Below are 25270 nucleotides of genomic sequence, written 5' to 3' on the forward strand. Positions count from 1 at the left end.
ATAACATCAGTCTTTATTTTGTCGGGACACAACTGGAAACACAAATCCACGTTATTGTTTGAACAGTTTCTAAGGACTGAGTGATATTTATTTCTGCTTCCCCAAACTCGCTGTGTGAGATGGCGGCTCTAATGTGAGACCTGCAGCCGCTAACCCAGAGCGGCAGGACGGCCTCGCAGTCTGAATTCTCCCACACATAACAAAACAACAAAACGCACACGTACCAAGCATCATCCTCCCCTCAGACACGAAGTTATTAATCCAGCTCCTCTGCTCACTCGGGTCCCGGTGGACCGAGTGAGTGTAAGGGGGGCACGAAGCGCTCCGTCCCCGCATCTCCCTCGTGAGGGGTGAAAGAGAGGGGAGAGCCAGCGGAGTGGCGCTTTTCACAGGGCCTCCGCAGAGCTGGTCGCTCCCGTATGAGCTCCAAAGCTTTCTCTCAGCGAAACACCGTCTATGCATGACGTAACCCAGAGCAGTACTTGAGGTGTGCGGCACGAGCAGTCGCAGCGGCCCCTTGCTCTCTCAGCGCATGTGTCTGTGTTTATTTTCGTTTTGCTTATCTTATTTTTTATTTTTCTTATTCCTTTTTGGCTCTATTTATGATGCTTTTTGATGCTACAACAAAACACAAGTACAGTCGACAGAGACTGCTGGAAATTAGAAACAGCTAAATATGCGACGTTTTGGACACTAAACCAGAGATGCTGGAAGAGCTAGGATTACTACGCCAGCCAGAAACCACTACACGGAACTCACCAGCCGCGCCCACCCCAGGAAGGACGCACCGAAAACGGTGCGCAAGGACAAGGAAGAGGGGACATCGTGGAGGTATCAAAGCCCGACTGGCAGCTAACCCAACTCGTCTAGCCATACCATCTATAATTCTGGCTAACGTGAGGTCCCTGGACAGCAAGATGGATGATGTTCGTCTACTCCGATCAGCGAACCGGACAACGAGTAACTGCTGTGTGTTCATCTTCACGGAAACATGGCTTTACAACAACATTCTCGACCCTGCCATACAACTGGAACAACTAACGTGCTTTTGGGCGGACTGAGACATCGTAGACGGAGGAAAAACACTCAGCTGGTAAGCAAACACTGTTCCCCGCGGGCGGAGTTCATGATCCTGAACTGTTGTCCTTTCTACCTGCCGAAGGAGTTTACTGCGATTTTATTAGTGGCAGTATATATCCCCCCGACAACCAACAACAGTGACAGGAATGCTGCGCTAAATGAACTATTCCAGGCCATTGGTGAACAACAAACAGCACATCCAGATGGCTTCATCATTCTCGCCGGAGACTTCAACCACGCTGATCTCAAAACAGTCCGTCCAAAATTTCATCAGCATGTGCACTTTCCAACAAGAGGAAACAACATACTGGACCTTGTTTACACTCCTCACAAAAAAGCTTACAGAGCAACCCCCCTCCCCCACATCGGAACATCAGACCACATCAGTGTTATGCTAACACCTGCATACAGACAAAGGGTGAAACTTGCAAAACCAGTCTTGAAGAAAATAAGAGTGTGGCCAGAGGGAGAATCCTCTGCCCTTCAGGACTGATTTGAAACAACAGACTGGGACATGTTTAAACAAACAGAAAACGCCCCCCTCCCCCCAGGATCAAACACTGCACCTAACAACTACCAGCGTGAAGAGGACACTCTCCACCATCAACCCACGGAAAGCAGCGGGTCCAGACAATATCCCAGGCCGTGTGCTGAAGGACTGCGCAGAAGAGCTTAAGGATGTCTTCACAGACATCTTTAACATCTCCTTGGAGCAAGCCATCGTCCCATCATGCTTCAAGGCTACAACCATCATACCTGTGCCAAATAAACCATCACCATCCTGCTTCAATGACTACCGCCCCATAGCACTAACGCCCATCATCATGAAGTGCTTTGAACGGCTAGTAATGTCACACATAAAATCCATCATTCCTTCCCCCCACCCTAGACCCCTTCAGTTTGCATACCGACCCAAACGATCGACAGAGGACGCCATCTGTTCTGCTCTCCATCCAGCTCTCACCCACTTAGACAAAAAGGACGCATATGTGAGAATGCTGTTCATAGACTTCAGCTCCGCATTTAACACAATAATACCACAGCAACTCATTTGCAAACTGGACAAGCTGGGTGTTAACACCCCCATCTGCAACTGGCTACTGGACTTCCTCAGCCAAAGACCACAAACAGTACGAGCCGGCAACAACACCTCAAATACAATCATTCTCAACACCGGGGCACCCCAAGGCTGTGTGCTTAGTCCGCTGCTCTTCACCCTGATCACACATGACTGCACAACAACCCACAGCACCAACCACCTTGTAAAATTTGCAGACGACACAACTCTGGTGGGTCTCATCACCAAGGGCGATGGGACCAACTACAGGGAAGACGTAGATCTGCTGACAAAATGGTGTAGCGATAATAACCTCCTGCTAAATGTCAGCAAGACAAAGGAGATTGTTGTCAACTTCCAGAGGGGCCACACTCAACACCTGCCACTGATCATTGATGGTGCTGCTGTGGAGAGAGTGAGCAGCACAAAATTCCTGGGGGTACACATCAGTGAGGACCTCTCCTGGACCGCCAACACCACATCATTGGCAAAGAAAGGTCAACAACGTCTCTACTTCCTGTGGAAACTAAAAAGATCAGGTGCTTCACCGTCCTTCATGACCACATTCTACAGAGGAACCATCGAGAGCATCCTCTCCAGCTGCATCAATGTGTGGGGGGGCAGCTGTACACACAGCAACAGGAAAGCCCTGCAGCGCATAGTCAACACAGCCAGGAGAATCATTGGAACACAACTCCTCTCCCTGCAGGACTTATACACCACCCGCCTCACCCGCAAAGCACTAACAATAATCAAGGACGCACACCACCCTGCACACGACCTGTTCAGCCTTCTGCCCTCGGGGAGGAGGTACAGGAGCCTCCGCTCCCGGACCACCAGGCTCAGAAACAGCTTCACACACCAGGCCATCAGGATGCTAAACACCCTCTCCCCTCCCCACTTACCCACCACCCATATCCCCCCATGAACAGTGCTCAAACCAACCCCCCCCCCCCCCCCCCCGCTGCCTTGAGACACTGCCTTAAGTGCACTCGCACTTTAATAGCAAATTGCCAATGTTGTAAATTGTAAATTGAACCTTTTCTTTCTTTTTACTTATTTATTTTATTTTAAACGTATACTTTTTTTATTTTTCTTCTCCTGAACAGACACGAGAGAGTAAGAAACGGAATTTCGATTCATTGTATGTGATGCACATGTGAAGAATTGACAATAAAGTTGACTTTGACTTTGACTTTGAGCAGCAGTGACACACGATCGGAATGACCGTTTACATGCTCCACGATCGGATAAACGATCGGTATAACCCACCTATCTCGATCGGAAAGAAATTCTGATCCGAATGAGTCTGACCGGGGCAGAGTATTCCGAACGGCGCGTTTACATGACGCATTTTCTGACAGGTGCAGTCTCAGCCAGGAATGAGTGAAAACCAGCTCATTCCCATTTTTATATGTGGCCAGGTGCTCCTTACAGCACCAGGATGGGAGTGACTACACCTGGGGGCCCAGTTAACTCATCCTGCCACACAAAGAACAGATGATGAAGAAATGATATTTGTGGAAGAACCAATCAGAGAGGAGCTCACAGCTTTGTTCCATCAGAATCATGTCAGAAGTTCAGAAATGAAGGAGATCTCAGTACTGAGAGGATTGGAAACATGCAGTTGTTCAGCACTGAGGACCTGAGAGCCTCACAATGTTCTTCAGCAGAGATCAAAGCACTGAGGAGCTTCCACAGCCTCTCAGTCATCACTGGAATGTCATTTGAATCTGAGCTGAGAGGAAGGGTGGAGCAGAATCACCAACTGTTTGGAATAACAAGGATCCAGCAGAACTCAGAGTTTGTCCTTCAAAGCAACTCTGACAGCTGCATTGTGGTATTATTGTCTGTTTGTGTTGTTTCTGTCAGAAATCAACTGCTGTCTGTTCATCATCCCCTCTGTCACTCAAACTCTGTTCTGCTCTGAACTTCCTCTTCAACACCTCCCCCCACCCCACCCCAACACACACACACAGACTGCACCCGCACACACTCCTCAGTTCTTTCTCCCTCTCAGGTGACCTGCAGTGACCTTTGGCTGCTGGTTTTTGGAAAAGCTTTTTTCTTTTTGAACAGGAGAACAAGTTAAAGACAAATTTCATTCTGAGCTCTTCCTCTGCTGCTCCTCTTCCTCACAGATAAAAACACACAGACACGTCACGGCCTTCATCATGAGTGGAGAAGACAACAGAAAACACAAAGACTCACCGTGAAGAAGAAGAAAGTCCTCCTCTGTCTGCTCTGACACGGAGGAAAACTCTCAACTTCCTCATTTCCTGATTCAGGAACACCTGAACAGAGCTCCGCCCCCTTGTGTGTGTGTTTGTGTTAGTCTCCTCCCCGTTTTACATAACAGAAAATTACACAACTTATTACAATACACGGTTTGTGTGTTTTTGATTCTAGGTGAGTGTGTGCGCATGAATGTAAGTGTGTTTGTGGTTTGTGTCAATCAACTCTTGGTAAATAGGTTTATCTGTTTGTACTTGTGACTCTGAAAGGCTCTTGGCAGAAACAATTCTCACAGCGTCTATGAGTCTGGATCCAGGCTGCAACAGCAAAGCGTTTCTTCTGATCCATTTGTCTGAAATACTGTGATGAACCAGCTGCTCCACTTCTATCTGGACAATTATTTTCCAACAACCTACAGTGGTCAGGTCAATAACTGTTATCGTTGGTTTATTTACAATGACATGCTCCCAAACGTTTGAACATATAAACCTAACTCTTCCCTCTGGGACCGATCGGGTAGTTGTTACAAATTGGGTAACTGTGACAGATCAGGTGGTGACAGTTATGCTATTTTTTAAGATGTCTGATTTCTTAATCTTCGGTTGAGGAGGGGGATATACTGCCCCATAAAGAATATGCCGTGCTTTGTGATTGAAAATGAACCGCACTGTCTTGCACATGTATGTTGTATTTTAAAATAAAAAGACAAATCAACTATAAAAAACTTGCATTAACTATTTTTTATAGTCAACGTTATCAACATTGACTAATCGTTGACAGCCCTACTGTAGGGCAACACTGAAATGCTGTGGAAGGGGACCATCAGTAAAGAATTTCTGTAAAACTAGTTGTTGGTAATGGAACCTCCCCGCGTTGCATTTCTGACCACCTTTGAACTAACTGCTAGAGAGGTTGGTGTGTCTTTGTAAAACATCTTAAATTTAGCCAAGATAATTTTTGATAGGGAATCCAGAAGTGTAATCTAAACCAGTTTTTTTCAACCAGTGTTCCGTGGGAAATTGCCCTCATTTCCTGAGGGCAAAACTTACCGTGGGAGTTGGATAACCTGCTTTCTGGAATACCCTCCTGGTTATGCTAGCTCCCAGGGTAAGTTTGAGGCTAAGGAAGTTGATAACCTCAGCTTTCGGTTCCAGAAATGGAGGTATGTTTCAGTGTATGTTAGGTTGCCATAGTAACTGATGCTCTGAACATAACCTGGTCTGGAGCAGGTTTATTTGAAGGTTAGTTTGTTTACATAGAGGTGAAGCAGCATGGCGTATCCATTTGAAGATGATTTAGTGGATGAAAAAGCTCAGATAATACTTTTTCCACCATGAGAGGGTGATAAGACCACATATGGATGTTGGAAAGATAAACTTTTTTACTTTGATCTAACTTAATTATTTGCTTCAGTTAAGATAAATCTTTTTTTGTTAAGTCAGTTTAAAACTAACATGTAGTTATCATACAGTTATTTTACTTTCATTCAAATTAATTCAATCAAGTAGGTGTAACTTTGGTACTGCTGTTAGATCGGCACCGCAAAGGATTGCGGGATATCATTCCCTTTGCCTGTCTGGACGGATTTGGGTTTAAGTGTGGGTTTTTGACCAATTGTGTTTTGTTGTTTAGCTGTTTTACTGTGTTTTGTCGAGTTATTTTGTCCTACTGTGCTTATATCTCTGCACCATGAGTGAGAGTGAAGGAGAGGATGATTAGTTTATACAGCACCCCTACAAGTGAACGTTGTAATGATAATGACGGAAAATTCTTTACTGAATTTGTGCAAAAAGTGCATTTTTTTCCCATCCTTTTCCTTGTTATAAAAATGAGTATATCTGCCGACTCAAACTTAGACATATGAGAGAGTTAAAGAAATATAATTAAGATGGAAAAAATATTAATTGAATTGGAGTAATATGACATCTAGTTAGATAAATACATAAATTTGAGTTGTATAAACAATTATTGAGTTTTATAGACGTAAGGAATTAGGTTGAATAAATTTAACTCAATTATTTGTTACCAATAGAAGTAATTCCTTTAGGTGGCAAATTTGGATAAGTTATATGAGTCACAAGGAAAATGGAAATAAGATCAGAAACTCATGCGTTTACTTTGTCTGTTCTTCTACTACAAGCAGAAACTCTTTCTTTTGCTGATGCAGCCGTGTTACTTTTTTGATGGACGTATAATCTTCATACGCCATCATTAAAACCTCAGACTCCGTCTCACCGAACTACAGCGTTTTCTTTTTTTCCACGCGTTTCCATGGTGACTCCAGAAATCGGCGATCCATTGAGAATGTCTTTATGTACTTGACATGCACGTGCATTAACCCAGGGTTACCAAGTCGAGCGTAATTACGCCAACTCATATCCGGTGTTTTGGAACCGACATACCCAGAGTAACAAGTTCAGGCGGATTTCAGCCAGAGTTCAGGCTTAAAGTCAGGCTAGTTTAAACATGCTTCCAGGGGCCTGTTTCAGAAAGGAGGTTCAACCAACTCTGAGGTTAAACTTGAACTCTGAGTTGGTCAATCGAGAGATTAACAACTCTGAGTTTTCTGTTTCAGAGAAGCTGATCGGAGTTAGGTCAATCAACTCTGAGTGGACTGATTCGGAGGTAAGCGTGCGCACCGCGACTATAAGAAGCCATTATCAATGGAGCGCAGATATTACGAGTCACCATGGCAACCGTGAAAAAAAGAGGTCTGCGTATTTTTCGCCAGCTGAACTTGACGTGCTGCTGCAGAGTTACAGTGAATATGAGCACATATTCCAGAAGAAAAGCAACACCGCTGCATCTGCAAAACAGAGACAGTTAGCGTGGGAAAACATAGCTGCTCAAGTTAATGCGCAAGTTTGCATTTAAATCATTGTTATAAAATATTGGCTGTAATAACTTTCTAAATAGCGTACGGTGTGAAATAAAAAATGGGGATATTTAGGTGTACTTTTGAAGTTTTATTCCTGGTGTTATTGCATGAAATGGTGCATAGTGTACAGAACCAATCTGGGGGAAAATGCATTTAACGTCGGTAATGTTTAGAGGACTTTTTTGTTAACCTTCCCCTCTTGCAAACGTTGGTCAGTTTAATATTAATACATGCAATTGTGTTTTTAAAAGTGAACTTTTCGAGTCTAAAATCGAGTCTAGGTCTGAAAATCCTCGCACGACGTAAATATAATTTTCTACGAATTAATGCAGCCTCCTCGTCTATTGGGTCCTCCAAAAAAGAACAAGCCATTCTTGTCACTTAGACCGTCTCTGTGTGACGGTAATGTGGGCAATGAAGGTTAAAGCGAAAAATACCGCTTCGTCTTTAAAAAGGGGAGGGGACCGGCAGAAACCTTGAGTTTAGAGAATAAAACCTGCTCCCGACCAGGTTAGGTTCACAGCATAAGTAACCATGGACACTGACTCCGAGTAGAAGTTACCTCTCTTTCAGAAACAGGTTTGACTTACTCTGCTTTCTCTGGTTTAACAAACCTCCCATTCTGAAACGGAAAACCCAGGGTTTCCCTGATTTCAGGGTTAATGCACTCAGAGTTTACACTTAACCTCCTTTCTGAAACAGGCCCCTGGAATACCCCCCTGTTGTCCTCTTTCCAGACATTCATGAACTCTCCTCATTTGTCATCTACTGACACTGAACCTGAAACACCTGGTGGAGCTGAAGGGAGGGGCCTGACTATTTCCTGGAAACAGCTCCTCCTCCAGTTCCTGTAAATGAAACTGATCATTAATCTAACTGAAAGGAACAGAGTTTGTTCACATGAAACTCAGAAAAATGTCTAAAAGTGAAGCTGAGAAGCTTTTCTTTCCATGTCTGTTAGAATCTGAACTTTTGAAATTCTAAAGGAAAAGATTGTAATTGAATTTTATGGGAGTATTGTCTGATTAATATTATAATTACCTAGTGTCTCCTCCACTCTCAGCAAAAGCTAAGAAAGGAGCAGACTGAAGTCAGAGTGTGAACAAGTCAGAACAAGAAGAGATTTGATCACAAAGCTGATGGTAAACTTCCAGATAATCTGAGGGACTTTTTCTCTGCCGTTGAAGGAGGAACAGAATGTTTTGCAGCAGAACCAGATTCCTGAAAAACGTCTTTGTTCCTTAGTAACAGGGCGTGTCTGAACGGCTGCAGATTCTGCAGAACATCAAGGTTTCCTGCAGCTGGATTGAAGGAGTGCTGCCCCCTGGTGGACAGAAACTCAGCAGTGCAGCTTCAGGGTGGACTCGGTTCCAACAGATCAGATCAACGTTCTGCTCTCTGCTAAAGAGGCAGAACGTCTCCTTCTAAGAAGAATCCAGAGTTCCTGATCACAAACATCAACTGAAGCCCAAATCAGAGCTGATCAGACTGCATGGAGCCCAAGCTCCAGAAAAGAGGACAAAAAAAGGAGTCGTCCACATGAAGCTTCACCTTAAAGGAAAAGAGGAGCTGCTGAACTAAAGTACTCGAGTACTGAGGAAGACTTTCAACCTCTGATTGATTCTGTAGAACATTTGGAACTAGAATGTAAAAACTGCTGCAGTTCCTGCTGCTGTTTGGTTGACTTCTTCCGCATTGAGACCTTCCTCTTCCTAGTTAGTTGAAAGCTGCTCCATCTGACCTTTGACCCACAAAAACATCAACTCAGAGAAAGAGGTGAAACTGCCCGAAAATGTTACCAACTCTGACTTTTATTGTTGCTGTTAAATGTTGAACACATAAAGACAAATGCAGAAGGTAAGAAACAGCCTTGGATTAAGCTCCGCCCACTCACTAACAAACCACCAATCAGGCAGGTTTGCTCTCTAGTAAAAAGATTATACTAAATGGAAAATAGAATTTCTGATTCAATCCAAAGATGATTTGATGAAATGTTCTGTGATTTTGGTGTCAGAGGACATTTTTCTGTGATCACACTGCTGTTGCTGCCTGACAGCTTTCATTCTGGAGAAGCTCTGTGAGAGTTTGGACACAATCCCACTCAGACCAGACATTCTGTGGATCTGATGATGGAGGAACAGTTCCACTCAGACTTGGAGAGTTCTGCTCCAAGGACCACTGTGGATGAGACCCAGTGATCCACTTTGTTCCTCTGCAGCATCAGGATCTGGAAACTCCAACGTCAGTCACTTCAACAGGAAACAGACGAGCTCAGAGTCAGAAGATGAGAGAGGAGCATGACAGCAGCCATGAAGGGACTGAGGACAGACGGACATAAAGCCAGAATCCAAGCAGCACCTTCATCCTGATGAAGCTCCGTCCTTCATTGTTTTCTACCAACACTTGGATTCAATATTAAATAAAACTAATATTTGTCTTCATGTTTGTCTTTCATCAAAATGACTGAATTCCTCCTCTAAACACACCGCGTCAGCAGTGACACGCGTCAGCAGTGACACCGCGTCAGCAGTGACACCGCGTCAGCAGTGACACCGCGTGATCCCCTCAACGGACTGTTACATCTCTCATGGCGGTTTCTACGTCTTATCAGAACTGCTGCTGTGACCAAATGAATGAAACTGTCGCGAAGCTTAAGGATGAACTAGTAAAACTTGCTGATGCACTGACCAAATCTGATCCATTTGTAAATATGAAAAATACCTAAAAAATAAACAAAGTGAAATATATTTGTTATTTTAATATGACAATAAGGTCATTATTAGTCCGTACAGAAGGTTTGGTGACAGTAGCTTCAGTATCTTCATAACTACTGATAAGTTTAGTTATTATTCATATCTATTAAAATTTGAAAAAGTATATGCAACAAGATAAAATAAAGATGGACTTTCCTACAAAATATTTATCGTAACACGAATATGCTGACGAGTCTTCATTACCAGTTTATATAAATATAGACACTTGTTCTTTTTTGAGAGATTATTGATTTTTACAGAATGGTGTTTTACTGAGTTTGCACTTTGTTGACGGTCCCTTGTGGCAGCCGGCTTGCTGCATGTCTGCATTCACAGCTTGAATAATGATAATATATAATTTACTTTATTTATCCCACAATGGGGAAATTCTTCTCCGCATTTGACCCATCCCCTGGGGGAGCAGTGAGGCATTGATATGGTAATTGACCCAGTACCATTGTTTATTCCCCTGCGGAAATCAAACCCTGGATTCCTGCATGGTAGCCTCTCACCTTACCAACCAAGCTACCCAGCCGCTTGAAGAGAACAATTCTGATTAAAAGGCAAAAAAACGATAATTTTTCTTTAGAAATGCATTTGTGGTTCACTCTCTGTTGATACAAAAGGATTGAGATAATTGCTGACAAATATGAACGTTTATCAGAAGAGTTATTGAGACTGGGAGTCCGAACCTGAGAAGATTTTTCTAACCTAAATTTTATCGAACCTCTGCTGCCAGAGAATTTAAAATAATGAATCAATGGTTCACTAGTGAGGACGCTGGAAAACCAACTCAGACAAGACAAGAAGACGCAGCAGCAGCTGAGTTTCCGCGGAAAAGGAAAGGCCTGCGTTGGAAGATCGACTTGAGCGCAGCAACTTCCAGCAGATGACAATGAATAGCTGTCCGTCTTCCCCCCTTTTACTGGGAGGCAGCGCCGGGCGAGTTCCGCCACATTTTGGGATTGTAGGAGTTATACTTGGGCTGACGCGTCTGCCTGCACTGTTCTTTGGAGCCACACAGCTATGAGACGGACTCTGACGATGATGAAAGGGAATCAGGCGTGTTTAAAAATTAAGCCCAGCTGTTCATTTCAGATGAAGAAGATGAGGACTTTGATGGATTTTTAAAAATCCCAGCCAACTCAGTTTCGTGCTCGCTGCCTTTTTAAAACACACTAGCACACATGTTTTACCGGTATGTGTTAATACAGAAAGAAAAACACCCATAACTAAAACGGCGCCGTTTAATCCAGTGCTGTTGGATTGTAAGGAGAGGAGTGTATTATGGGAAATAACATGGCTTTAATTGCGTGTTTGTGTGTATGTCTGGCAGGTCAGTGTGGTGGTGTGGCTCTTTGACTATCACAGTTAGAAATTTCTTGAGGGTCTCTGTGAGTGAGGAGATCTCCCCCAAAGGGAGGACTGTTCTTGCTGCCGTTCTCCTTCCAGGTTCTTGTGGTTCTCCATCAGAGCTGGTCTCCATGGGACTGTTGCCTCCCTCTGTGGTGTCAGTCAGTCAGGAGATGGGAGGACTCTTTGTCCTTCTGGACATGTTCTTGGATTGGGAGCAGATCAGCTGTTGGGCTGAAAGTCTGGGAGCTTCAGCTGTCCTGCTTTTCTCTGCACTGAAAGCAGCTTCTCTCTCTCTCTCTCTCTCTCTCTCTCTCTCTCTCTCTCTCTCTCTCTCTCTCTCTCTCTCTCTCTCTCTCTCTCTCTCTCTCTCTCTCTCTCTCTCTCTCTCTCTCTCTCTCTCTCTCTCTCTCTCTCTCTCTCTCTCTCTCTCTCTCTCTCTCTCTCTCTCTCTCTCTCTCTCTCTCTCTCTCTCTCTCTCTCTCTCTCTCTGTGCAGGGCTGTTGACTTGGTCTCAGCCACAGACTGCTGCTCTTCAGCTCTTCTTTCTAAGCTGATGTTTCCTGCAGGAGTTCCTCATTTGATGCATCTTTAGACGGCCTCGGTGCAGTTTTATCTCAACTCCCTGTTGGTGAAGATAAAGCCCGTCCAGTTGCATTTGCTAGTAAAACCTTAAGCAAATCGCAACAACGATACCCTGCTCACTGGCTCGAGTTCATGGCCCTGAAGTGGAGCATCACAGAGAAATTCCCTCACTTGCTTAAGGGGCACCAATTCACAGTGTGTACCCATAACAATCATTTGGTTCACGTACTCACCAAACCAAATTTGGATGCTTATGAGCAAAGGTGAGTGGCAAAGCTTTCAGCCTACGACTTTGACCTGAAATACATCCCAGGTCCTAAAAATGTTGTGGCTGATGCTCTTCTCCAACATAACCAAGAAGTTCAGCTCTTAAACACCACCTTCCCCACCCCAAGCTCAGTTGGTTGATTAAGGCAGTTTTCCAGCACCATGATCACTGGCAAAGAGGTGCAGAAACTCAAGCTGTTTGTCTCCTTCAACATGTGCAATCACTGCAGCCCAGCGATCCTGAGCCTCTGCCATCTTTCACTTTGAGCGAATTGAAGAACAGTCAAAGACAGGATGTCACAGTCTCAAAGCTGCTGCCATTTGTCATCCACAAAATGCGCCCATCAAGTCATGAAGTCAAGGTCCATCTCTGACTCATAGTCAGAGATGGACTACTGTGTGTAGAGAAACAATAGATCCAGTAACCAAGAAGAAGAGGCTCCAGTTTGTCCTGCCAACTGACCTCAGGAAAAAGGCCTTGGAAGATATGCATGATTTAGTTGGTCATCAGGGCCAGGCTAGGACTCTCCATCTTTCTAGGGGATGCTGCCCCTCATTGAAAATTTGGCCTAAAACTGCTACTGGTTGTTAGAATTTGTCATGCTGGTTATAAATGTGTTGGAATTTAAAAAAAAACACATTAGGAACCTGAAGGAACATCCATAGATTAAACAGAATCAGAGTTTCTGGAAAATGGGGCAGTTTTTTTCTGAACTGTCTCAATACACCTACATGAAAACTTTCAAAGTCGCCATGATGTTTTCAGGAAGCCCTGATGACGTGCTTGTCTGCTGCTCTTTTCCTCACAGATCAGAGATGACAGCTTCATCTTGAAAGCAGAAAACAGATTTTTCACGAAGACTCACCGAAGAAGAAAGAAGAAGAAAACGGAGGAAACTCCAACGTCTGTGTCTACTGGATATAAAACTGCTGTCTCTGAGTTTGAGAGCAGCCCTTCCCCCTCTGTGCGCATGTGTGTGTGTGTGTGTGTGCGCGCATCTGCGTGTGTGTGGGGTGTGTGTGTGACAGTTTCCTCTTCTCTGCATTTACAAGAAATCACGTGACTGCAGCTACAGCAGTCAATAAGCTGCTGGGTCCTAAAGAAAACCTTATTTCTGTATTTCAGCTGAGGGGGTGAACTAAACTTTCAACTAAATGTTATTATTAAAGCTTTACAATGAGATTCCTTAATAAACTACTTACAAAACATTACCAAGCACCAAGAATGTCTATGAGCCTGCTTATAAAAACATTAATTAGTATTTGTAAATGTCCTGAAAAAGAACTACAAGTTTAAATAAACTGCTCATCAAGATGTTTACTAGCATTTGTTCCTAAAGTCAAAATATGGACATAAAGATTTGAAACCCATATAAAACAACTTGAAAAATTCAAGCTTAAATATTCGTGTTAAGCTAAAGAATAATAATAAAGTGTCTAAAACTTTTTGCAAGTCTTATTTAAGCTTAATCATTTTCAGCTTGAAATTTTCTGTTTTAAGTTTCAAAAGTCAAAATTTCTGTTTCAACTTTTTTTTTTCCGGTTTCGAATCTGAAAGTTTCAGGTTTTAAACTTTTGGCCCCTTTCTGGTGCGTGACGGCAGGGCTTTGATGAAGGACCAAACAGAATGATGAGGCTGGAGGCTTCCGACTCTGTGCATTCCAACTTGGATAATTATTTACTACCAGAACTTTAAAACTCTAACTATTCAAGTTCACGTTGTGAACAAAGGGGCAACAATAAACCCATTTACAAGTAATTCAAGTTTAATTTTCAATAGTAACTGCTCAAATCTTTGAAGAAGCTGTCTAAAACGTCATACATTTGAAGGTATTACTTAAACGTCTGTGTCTGCTGGACAAACTCTGCTGACATGGTGCCAGATAGAGTCACAGTTTTCCAGCCCAAAAGTCATCTGAAAACCGCCAGACCCCGCAAAAAAACGCCCAACGGGGGGTAAGATGTAGAAAGGGGATATTACTCGACTGGCTTTTTCACAGCTACCTGTCCAGTCTAAAATCTCAATCCTATCTATATCTATCTATCTATCTATCTATCTATCTATCTATCTATCTATCTATCTATCTATCTATCTATCTATCTATCTATCTATCTATCTATCTATCTATCTATCTATCTATCTATCTATCTATCTATCTATCTATCTATCTATCTATCCATCCATCCATCCATCCATCCATCCATCCATCCATCCATCCATCCATCCATAGCTTTTGTAGATTTTTTCCCCTACTGGACTGATTAAGTACCCAATGCGGTGATTTTTCAAAATAAAACATTTCTCAAAATCAAAGATAGTTCAGACTATTAATAAAAGGAGTACAGTATTGAATATTTCTTCAGCGAACCGGCTTTCTTCCATTCATTTTCTTAACCCGCTATAACCTATGTATAACCTCTTCCATCCTTGTGCTGCGCTTGCGCCAAAGCACCCCGACTACTACCGTGTCAACCTGCTGCTATGATGACCGTATTTAGCGCTTTCTGTGTTGGACACACTGGAGGAGCGCGGGGGAAACAGCTGCAGAGGATTTGAACAGGTGAACAGGTAGAGAAGAAAAGCAGGTGGAGAGTTGGGGGAGGGGCTTTGGCTTCAAACTGTCAGAGAGATGGAGACACAGGCGTCAGATTCAGACGCAGCTTTCACTGCGGGAGTTGAAGCAGAGACTTTGTCTGGGATGATTTTATGAACTCAAACATGGAAACATGATTACCAAGTAGAATTCTTCAAAATAATAAACCTGATCTCTCCATATTCTCCGTGTCCACCATGCACTGATAAACACAGACATGCAGCGATCAGACCATAACGTTAGCTCGTAGCTCCTCCCACACGCGACCGCGGTGTCAGCTTTAAAAAACGCAACATCTAAGAGGAGGGCGGGGCGGCAAACCCCCAACAACAGGTTAGATGACAGAACCCATTAAGCGTCTCTACCTGGTGCGTTCACGGAGCTTCAGAACATAAGACTTCAACAGCCACCCAGCCTAACGTAGTCCGCTATTATATATTCGTGAGGGGGAAAACCCGCCGAACAGACCCTAAAACCGCCCAAATTATGCGTACCCGCCCAAAGCCATTTTTACCCGCAAATTTAGAACCAAAACCGCCCAATTGGGCGGAAAACCGCCCAATCTGGCAACACTGGCTGCTGACTGAGTTTGAGTGCAGCCCTCCCCCCTCTGTGTGCGTGCGTGTGTGACCGTTTCCTCCTCTCTGCATTTACAAGAAATCACGTGACTGCAGCAGTCAACAAACTGCTGGGTCCTAAAGAAAACCTCATTGTATTTCAGCTCTGAGGGCTGAACTATGGAAGCGATTGTGTAGCATAATTAAAAATAAAAGTCAAAACCAGAAATGCTTTTTTATTTTCAAAATGAAGCTGCATTTTTTGACTCAAAATTAAAATGAAAAACAAGCCACCAAAATGCTTTTTCATGTTCTTCTTCAACACTACTTATTCTGTCACTTAATTAAAATGATAATGAAAATGGTATTTGACATTTCATTTTCAAGACGTTCTCTGGTAAATGTTTAGCAAAATTCATTTAGAAATGTCTAATTTGACGCTTAAAATTGATTCACAGAAATGCTTTTCAATTTTCAAAATGTAACTGCATCAAATGGTGAGCCGGTTTATTTCATGGTTTGCAGCGCCTTCCGTCCGTGAAACCAGGGTTCGAATCCGGGCTGCTCCCTGTTCACTTCTCTACCTCTGTGCCAGTCCCAAGCCCGGTTGCTTTGAAAAGGTTGTGTCAGGAAGGTCATCCGGGGTAAAACATTGCCAAGTTTACCATGCGACTTGTTCGCTGTGGCGACCCCTGATGGGAAAAGCCAAAAGTGACAGAACTGCATCAAATGACTCTAAAATAACATGAAAAAGCAATATTTCAAAATGCTTTTCATTTTCTTCTTTAACATCGCTCATTCTGTGACATAATTTAAGTGAAATTGCAAAGAGGGGATTGTATTTGCGTTTTCACATCCACCCCGCAAAATCTGTAGCAAAATTCAATACCAGTCAGCATTTCCAGTGGGAGGCGGGGCAATGACGTCAGTGCTCACTGTTTTCTGCGCATTTTGCCCTCCCGGCTGTGTTGCTAGATTGGGCGGTTTTGGTTCTAAATTTGCGGGTAAAAATGGCTTAGGGTAGTAGGCAAAATGTAGGTGATTTTAGGGTCGGTCTGGCAGTTCTTATTTTCTTATGAAAATATATTACCGGACTGTGTGGCTGTTGGAGTTCTGCGAAGCTTCTATGTACTGGAGCTCCGTGAACGCACCAGGCCGAGTGTGGGAGGAGCTACCAGCTAATGTTTTTAGCCGGATCGCTACATGGAGTGTGTCTGTGTCACTCAGTATCTCACTTATAATGCATGGTAGACACGGAGAATGTGGAGAGATCATGTTTATTTGTTTTAAAGAGTTCTACATCATAATCATGTTTCCGTGTTCGAGTTCCTCCCAGAGATCCTCCCAGAGTCTCTGCTTCAGCTTCCAGGCATGACGGCCGCTGCGCTGCAGGCTGCGGTTTTCCATCTCTCTCTCTGACTGAGTCTTAAATTTTGCTGTCCTGCGTTAACCCGAGATGGAAAAAATTAAAACCAGATTTATAATTATTGTGTCAATGAAAATAAAAAGAGAAAATAATAAGGGTTAAGAATCTATGAAGTCCTATACTGTTCGTAATTAAATAAATAAATGTTTAATTCAACAAATAAATATGACCTAATGCAAATACACAATCAACCAATAAATCTCTTATAAATATATAAAAAGATCATGAAATGGTGAAAAAGCTGCACACAGATTTTAAATTAGCCATTGTATTATTCAATATATTTCATTTTGCTTTAAAAACCTCCTCATTATTTTAAAACAGCATTTTTATTTTATTGTTTTTCTTTTGTTTGATTTGAATATGTTTCTTTATTTCTTAATTTGTTTCTTGTTCTATGTAACTTTAATGATTTTGTGCCGAGGTTTGGACTGGTGATGCATGCATATCCTTAGTGGTGGCTGCTGAGGGGCACGGAGCCGTTGATGGGTTTTGCCCTCCCTGACTGCTCATTGAAAGTTTAGCCCTGGAGGTTTTCGCATCAACACTCATGTATCACCTACCACCTCTGATATGCTCATTTATTCACGTTGATTTTATGTTTTCTTGTGTATTTACCTGTACCTCTACACTTTTGTTTTCGATGCAGAGCCGATATGCTGCCTATACTGAAAATCTTCGTGAAATGTTATATGGTTGATGATGACAGGAGTTCTGCTGACTTTCCATATATAATTTTGATATGACAAACAGGGGGTATGTGAAGAATAGTTAGAAACTGCCTTTAACTTTTATTACACTAATGGTTTAAACTTAATTCACTGAGCATGTATTGTCATCTCAAAATTATATTACATTTGAAGAAAGCACAGCCAAACTATTGTTTTCACAGTTTATTCTCATCCTCTCTTTTTTCTGTGCATGTTTTCTGCTGAGCAGGCCTCAGAGTTATCTTCACTTTAGCCTTGAAGCGCCTTTCCAGCAGTAACCTGTGGGCGTGTTTTTCACACGAGGCCCATTGGACGATCTTCTGAATATGCAAATGCAGGGTTTTTATACCAAAGCCCATCCCTGAGCTCGTTGGTTCGGACTTTGAATGCACCATGTTCATCTGTCTGTCCCCTTCGTGTTTTTGCGAAGTAAAACCTCCACAAAAGCTAAGTAACTGTCTCTGAGTCGTTATTCATTATTTCTGTGTGCAAGAAACTGACGGGGTAACGAACCTAAAATTTAATACATTCCTTTCTAGAAAATCCAGTTTCTTCACAGTCTGTTAGAATCCTAATGTTTGAAATCCACAAGATCCTAAAAATGAAGGAAAAATGACTGAAGAACAAACAGGATTAAAGATGCAGAGTTTTTAGTTTGGTGATAGATTGTACTTGATTTTTATAAGAATGTTGTCTGAATAATATTATAATTATCTAGTGTCCCCCACCCCCCTTCAACCTCAGCAAAAGCTGAGAAAGGAGCAGATTGAAGTCAGTGTGAACAAATCAAAACAAGCAGAGATTTGATGAGCAAAGCTGATGGTAAACTGAAAGAATGTGGATCTTCCAGATGATCTGTGGGATTTTTTTCTCTGCTTCAATCCGGAAGAACGTTCTGCAGCAGAACCATATTCCTGAAAAACGTCTTTGTTCCTCAGAAACAGGGCATGTTTGAACGGCTGCAGATTCTGCAGAACATCAAGGTTTTCTGCAGCTGGATTGAAGGAGTGCTGCCCCCTGGTGGACAGAAACTCAGCAGTGCAGCTTCAGGATGGAGTCGGTTCCAACAGATCAGATCAACGTTCTGCTCTCTGCTAAAGAGGCAGAACGTCTCCTTCTAAGAAGAATCCAGAATTCCTGATCACAAACATCAACTGAAGCCCAAATCAGAGCTGATCAGACTGCATGGAGCCCAAGCTCCAGAAAAGAGGAGAGAAGAAGAAGTCGTCCACATGAAGCTTCACCTTAGAGGAAAAGAGGAGCTGCTGAACTAAAGTACCGAGGAAGACTTTCAACCTCTGATTGATTCTGTAGAACATTTGGAACTAGAATGTAAAAACTGCTGCAGTTCCTGCTGCTGTTTGGTTGAGTTCTTCAGCATTGAGACCTTCCTCTTCCTCTTCCTAGTTTCTAGAGTTGAAAACTGCTCTGTCTTACCTTTGACCTCCACAAACATCAACTCATAAGTGAAATTGCACAAAAACGTCACCAACTCTGACTTTTATTGTTGCTGTTAAAAGTTGAACACATAAAGACAAAAGCAGAAGATCAGAAGCAGCCTTGGGTTAAGCTCCGCCCACTCACTAACAAACCACCAATCTGGCAGGTTTGTTCTCTGGAAAAAAGACTTTACTAAATAAAAACTAGAATTTCAGATTCAATCCAAAGATGATTTGATGAAATGTTCTGTGGTTTTGGTGTCAGAGGACATTTTTCTGTGATCACACTGTTGCTGCCTGACAGCTTTCATTCTGGAGAAGCTCTGTGAGAGTTTGGACACAATCCCACTCAGACCAGACATTCTGTGGATCTGATGATGGAAGAACAGTTCGTTTCCTGGAAAACCTCCACATTTCAGTGAAACCATGTTGGACTTTCTCCATGAGGTCACATGGTCTGGAAGAAGCCCCAGTTCCAGCTCATAGAAGTCTGGTTCTGATCCATCAGATCTCACTAGCAACAGAACCAAACCTTCACGTGTTGCAGCAACAGTTTCCATGTTTGGGAGGATCTTCTGAAGAACAGCTCAGTTCCAGATCACATCATGATGTTTGATGTTTTCTTCATTCCAGGAAATCATCTGTCTCCTTTGATCTGTGCTGAGTCAGCACTTTGAGTTCTGTTTAACTTTAGATCCATCATTTAGAATCAAGTATTTATAGATATATATGATCTAGAACTTCTTTCTATGATTCTGATGGACTTCATAAAGATGACTCCTCCCACTTTGGTTTCTGTCAAATGTAAGAAAACTAAAAGAACAAAATCAATCAAGTTTGGATCAATTCTGTCTTTCAGATCTTTGGAAAAACTGAAGGCATCCCAGATTTCTTCTTGGGTTTTGGTTTCTGCAGGTTTTCAATCTCCTCTTTGATCTGATTGAATGTGTCCATCAAGGTCTTTGAAAGCATCATTTCCTCCTCCTCCTCCTCCTCCTTCTTCTTGAGGGTCTCTGTGAGTGAGGAGATCTCCCCCAAAGGGAGGACTGTTCTTGCTGCCGTTCACTGCTGCCGTTCTCCTTCCAGGTTCTTGTGGTTCTCCATCAGAGCTGGTCTCCATGGGACTGTTGCCTCCCTCTGTGGTGTCAGTCAGCCAGGAGGTGGGAGGAAGGGAGGGAGGGAGGAGTCTTTGTCCTTCTGGACATGTTCTTGGATTGGGAGCAGATCACCTTTGATCTCTTTCATGTGGGACTTTGTCTTGAAGCGGATCAAACTGAAGGTGTGACTCCCAAAGCAAACGTTCTGGGATGTTTGCTTCAGCTCTGTGCTTCTGTTCTCTGGTTGCTTCTTTGCTTTGGTTGCAGAGACTTGGAGCTCTCTCTCCATGCAGATCAGCAGCTTCTATGGAGGCAGAGGCAGCTGTGTGGGAAGTCTCTGCAGGTCCAGAATCTTCTGATGGATCAGCAGCTGCTGCAGGTTCCTCTGGATGGAAACACATTTCTGCCGTTCAGAACATCTGGGGGGTATTCCAGAAAGCAGGTTATGCTAGCTCCCATGGTAAGTTTGAGGCTAAGGAAGTTGATAGCCTCAGCTTTCGGTTCCAGAAATGGAGGTATGTTTCAGGGTAGGTCAAGTTACCATGGCAACTCATGCTCTGAACATAACCTGGTCCGGAGCAGGTTTAGTTGAAGCTTAGTTTGTTTACATAGAGGTGAAGCAGCATGGCGTGTCCATTTGAAGATGATTTAGTGGATGAAAAAGCTCAGATAATACTTTTTCCACCATGAGAGGGTGATAAGACCACATATGTGTTGGGAGAGGGGAGTGGATAACTGAATTCAAGTGCAGACACAAACTGATAGAAGTTAGGTTATTTAATTTGACTTGGCAGGCAGACTGGAAGGCAGGCAGGCAGACTGGAAGGCAGGTAGGCAGGCAGACTGGAAGGCAGGCAGGCAGGCAGACTGGAAGGCAGGCAGGCAGACACAGGGTGAACAATAATCTGGCGCTGGCTGGAGATCCTCCTCAGGAATAAATAGAGTCTGTGATGGCCTGCAGGTGGGGAGGTGCTGATTGTAGAGATGAGCAGCAGGTGTTGGGCTCCAAGGAGGAGGCATGCTCAACAGAACCACAACAGTACCCCCCCCCCTCAACGGGAGCCACCAGGCGACGGAAAACGGTCTGGACGACGCCTGCGAACATCCCGGATCAGGGAGTCATCCAGGATAAAGGACCGAGGAACCCAGGCACGCTCTTCCGGGCCATACCCCACCCAGTCAACGAGGTACTGGAACCCTCGACCACGTCGACGAACATCCAGAAGACGTCGGACAGAGTAGGCGGGCCGGCCACCAACCAACCGGGCGGGAGGAGGGGGCTTGGAAGGAGGGACCAAGGCACTGGAACAGACCGGCTTGAGGTGTGAGACATGGAAAACGGGATGAACCTTCATGGAGGCAGGGAGCCGGAGCTTGACCGCAGAGGGGTTGATGACAGCCAAAACCTCAAAGGGGCCCAAGTAACGGGGAGATAGCTTCCTTGAGTCAGTACGGAGTTGGATATTCTTGGAAGACAGCCACACCTTCTGACCAGGGCTATAGCAGGGAGCAGAAGACCTCCGGGCATCAGCCACGCGGCAGCTACGTTCCCGAGCACGCAGGAGTGCCCGATGAGCCAATCTCCACACTCGACGGCACCTGCGGATGTGCAGCTGTACAGATGGCACAGAAACCTCCTCCTCCTGGGCTGGAAACAGGGGTGGCTGAAACCCCAGAGAGCATTCAAATGGTGACAGACCTGTAGCAGAGCAGGTGAAGGAATTATGGGCATACTCAACCCAGTCCAAGTAATCACTCCAGGAGGAGGGGTTTGCCTCAGTCACACACCGCAGGGCTGTCTCCAGATCCTGGTTGGCGCGTTCGGCCTGTCCGTTGGTCTGAGGGTGAAAACCTGAGGACAAACTGATGGTAGCACCGATGGACCGACAAAAGGCCTTCCAAACTTGGGACGTGAATTGAGGGCCTCTATCCGACACAATGTCAGCAGGAAGCCCGTGAAGACGGAAAACGTGATGGACAAGGAGGTTGGCAGTGTCAGTAGCAGAGGGTAGTTTGGGAAGGGCCACATAATGGACAGCTTTGGAGAAACGATCCACAATGGTAAGTATGGTGGTGTTACCTCGAGACAAGGGCAAACCGGTGACAAAATCCAAAGCTATATGAGACCAAGGGCGGCCAGGAACGGGTAGAGGACGGAGGAGACCAGCAGGGGGTTGATGCGAGGCCTTATTACGAGCACACGTTGGGCAGGCAGCAACATACTGCCGTACGTCCTTCTCCAAGGTCGGCCACCAGAATCTGCGTCTCAGCAGCGAGCAGGTGCGGGCCCCACCAGGATGACAGGTACGGCGAGAGGTGTGACCCCACTGGATGACCTGTGAGCGAACAGAGTCTGGCACAAAAAGGCGATTAGCAGGGCCTGTACCTGGATCTGGTTGTTGTTGCTGGGCCTCTAAAACTTTGTCCTCGATCTCCCAAGAGACAGCAGCAAGTGTACATGATGAAGGAAGGATGGGTTGCGGCAGTGTTGGTGCATCTAAAGTAAACTGGCGAGACAAGGCATCAGGTTTCTGGTTCTTGGAACCTGGCCTGTAGGACAAAAGAAAATTAAAACGAGTGAAAAACAAAGCCCACCGCGCCTGACGGGGATTGAGTTGTTTTGCTGATTGTAGGTAGGAGAGGTTTTTATGGTCAGTCCAAATGATAAAAGGATTCTTGGTTCCTTCCAACCAGTGTCTCCAATGTTCCAAAGCTAGCTTAACAGCCAACAACTCTCGATCTCCCACATGGTAATTTCTCTCAGCTGGGGTCAGGCGTCGGGAGAAAAACGCGCAAGGGTGCAATTTTTGTGTGTCCATGGATCGTTGTGACAGAACGGCTCCTACCCCAGTGTCAGATGCGTCTACCTCCACGATAAATTGCAGGGTTGGATCAGGATGACGAAGAACAGGAGCTGATGTGAACCTCTCTTTCAGCGTGGAGAAGGCCTTGGCTGCCTCCTCTGACCAGTGGAAAGAGACAGATGGAGAAGTTAATCTTGTCAGGGGAGCAGCTATCTGACTGTAATTTCGGATGAACCTGCGGTAGAAATTGGCGAACCCCAGGAAACGTTGTAGTTGTTTTACAGTGGTGGGGGTAGGCCAGTCTGCTACAGCTCGTATCTTTTCAGGGTCAGCTTTGACCTGCTTGTTCTCGAAAATGTAGCCGAGGAAGGATATGGAGGTGGTGTGGAACTGACACTTCTCAGCTTTCACGAAAAACCGGTTTTCCAATAGTCTCTGTAGCACTTGTTGCACATGTTGGATGTGCTCTGTGACTGAGGGGGAGAAAATAAGGATGTCATCTAGATAGACAAACACAAACCGGTTCAAGAAATCTCTTAGAACGTCATTTACAAGTGCTTGGAAAACTGCAGGGGCATTACAAAGACCAAAAGGCATAACCAGGTATTCAAATTGGCCTAGTGGAGTGTTGAAAGCCGTCTTCCATTCATCTCCCTCCTTCATCCTTACCAGATGGTAGGCATTTCGAAGGTCTAGTTTGGAGAAGATTGTGGCATCCTGGAGAGAGTTAAAAGCTGAATCAATGAGTGGCAGGGGATATTTGTTCTTCACAGTGATGTTGTTCAACCCCCGGAAATCGATGCAGGGACGGAGAGTACCCTCTTTCTTCGTGACAAAGAAAAACCCAGCTGCTACTGGAGAAGAAGAGGGTCTGATGATTCCTGCAGCTAGAGAAGTTGTAATGTAGTTTTCCATGGTTTCCATTTGTGGCCTAGACAGGTTATACAGACGGCTGGTTGGTAGAGGGGCCCCTGGGAGCAGGTCGATAGCACAATCATAAGGACGGTGTGGTGGAAGGACAAGGGCACGATCCTTGCAGAAAACTTCCTTAAGGTCATGATAGACTTCTGGAATGGTGGACAGGTCAGGTGGGTCAGGTGGGGATGTAGTGGAAGGACCTGAAGGCACAGCAGAGAGAAGACAGGATGTGTGACATGTGTCACTCCAGTTCAGGATGGTCCCCGTCCTCCAATCCACATGAGGATTGTGTGAGACCAACCAAGGATGTCCAAGGACCACTGGGTTTTCAGGAGAGGCAACTATGAGAAATTGGAGCTGTTCGTGGTGATTACCAGAGGTAATAAGCTTAATTGGGGCTGAGCGTTGAGTGATCCGGTAAAGCTCCCGGCCATCTAAAGCTCGTGCAACAGTGGGTGAAGGGAGGTTCTCTAGAGGAAGACTGATCTGGGACGCCAAGGTCTGGTCAAGGAAGTTAGCCTCTGCTCCTGAGTCCACCAATGCCAGAACTGGATGGGACGACTGATTAATGCACAGCGTAGCCGAGAGCAGGGTCTTTGTGTGGGTGATGTTAGTTGAGGTAGTCGTGGTCGTCAATACCCCCACCGCTACTGACGACCACTGTCTTTTGGCCGGATCGGACAGGAAATGACAACATGTCCAGGAGTTCCACAGTACAGACAGGCCCCACTAGATATTCGTCGCTGGCGTTCCTCAGTGGAGAGGCGGGCTCGACCCAGTTGCATAGGTTCCTCAGGTGGAGGGCTTGCAGCATGGAGCGGGTGAGAAGGTGAACATGAGGAGATTAATGAACGTGGACTAGGTCCCTGTTCCCTTGCTCGATCCCGCCGCCTGTTGTCCAGCCTGATTGTCAGGGAGATGAGGTCACCTAAGGTTGAGGGTGGATCTCTTGAGGCCAACTCATCTTTCAGCTGCCCGTTGAGACCATTTGTGAACAAAGCCTGCAGTGCCTCGTCATTAAAGCCCACATCTGCAGCCACAGTCTGGAAATCCACAGAATACTCTGCAGCGCTCCGGGCTCCTTGTCTCATGGAGATCAACTGCCTTGTGGAATCCCCTCCTCTCACTGGGTGGTCAAAAACACGTTTTAAGTTCTCTACAAAGTCAGAGTAGGACAGCTGCCCAAAGCCATGCCGGTCGAAAGAGGCTTCTGCCCACTGCAATGCCTTGCCATCCAGGAGACCAACAACATATGACACCTTTGCTTGGTCACTGGCGTAAGAGAGAGGCTTCTGTTCAAAAATTAAAGAACACTGTAACAGAAAACCCCTGCACTTACCCAGGTCTCCGGAATATGGTTTGGGATCCGGGATGTGGGTCTCTCTCACAGCTGCGGGCGGGTTTCCTGGAAAAACAGATTGAAGCGGAGCTGGTGTAGGTTGTGCTGCAGGGGCGGTGTGAGTGGACAAAGACTGAGTGAGTCGATCCAACTGAGCCAGAACTGCATTGAACTTGTG

The 25270-nt window shown here is 44.8% G+C and overlaps 3 protein-coding genes and 1 long non-coding RNA gene across 7 annotated transcripts in view; 2 read left to right on the top strand and 2 right to left on the bottom strand.

Moving 5' to 3' along the window:
- The window catches only part of LOC110013798 (gastrula zinc finger protein XlCGF28.1), a 989290-nt gene that overhangs the window by 561854 nt on the left and 402166 nt on the right, over positions 1-25270 (bottom strand). The window lies entirely within an intron of this gene.
- Positions 1-25270, top strand: part of LOC101169839 (NLR family CARD domain-containing protein 3) — a 1010604-nt gene that overhangs the window by 430559 nt on the left and 554775 nt on the right. The gene's annotated exons all lie outside the window — the stretch shown is intronic.
- Positions 1-25270, bottom strand: part of LOC105355408 (NACHT, LRR and PYD domains-containing protein 12-like) — a 768227-nt gene that overhangs the window by 116804 nt on the left and 626153 nt on the right. The gene's annotated exons all lie outside the window — the stretch shown is intronic.
- LOC111948765 lies at positions 18320-20449 on the top strand. The gene is made up of 3 exons (XR_002874755.1): positions 18320-18332; positions 19256-19259; positions 19813-20449. It is a non-coding gene; the product is annotated as an uncharacterized LOC111948765 (long non-coding RNA).

This window comes from Oryzias latipes, chromosome 2 (assembly GCF_002234675.1).
Source record: "Oryzias latipes chromosome 2, ASM223467v1".
In the NCBI taxonomy this organism is placed as follows: Eukaryota; Metazoa; Chordata; class Actinopteri; order Beloniformes; family Adrianichthyidae; genus Oryzias; species Oryzias latipes.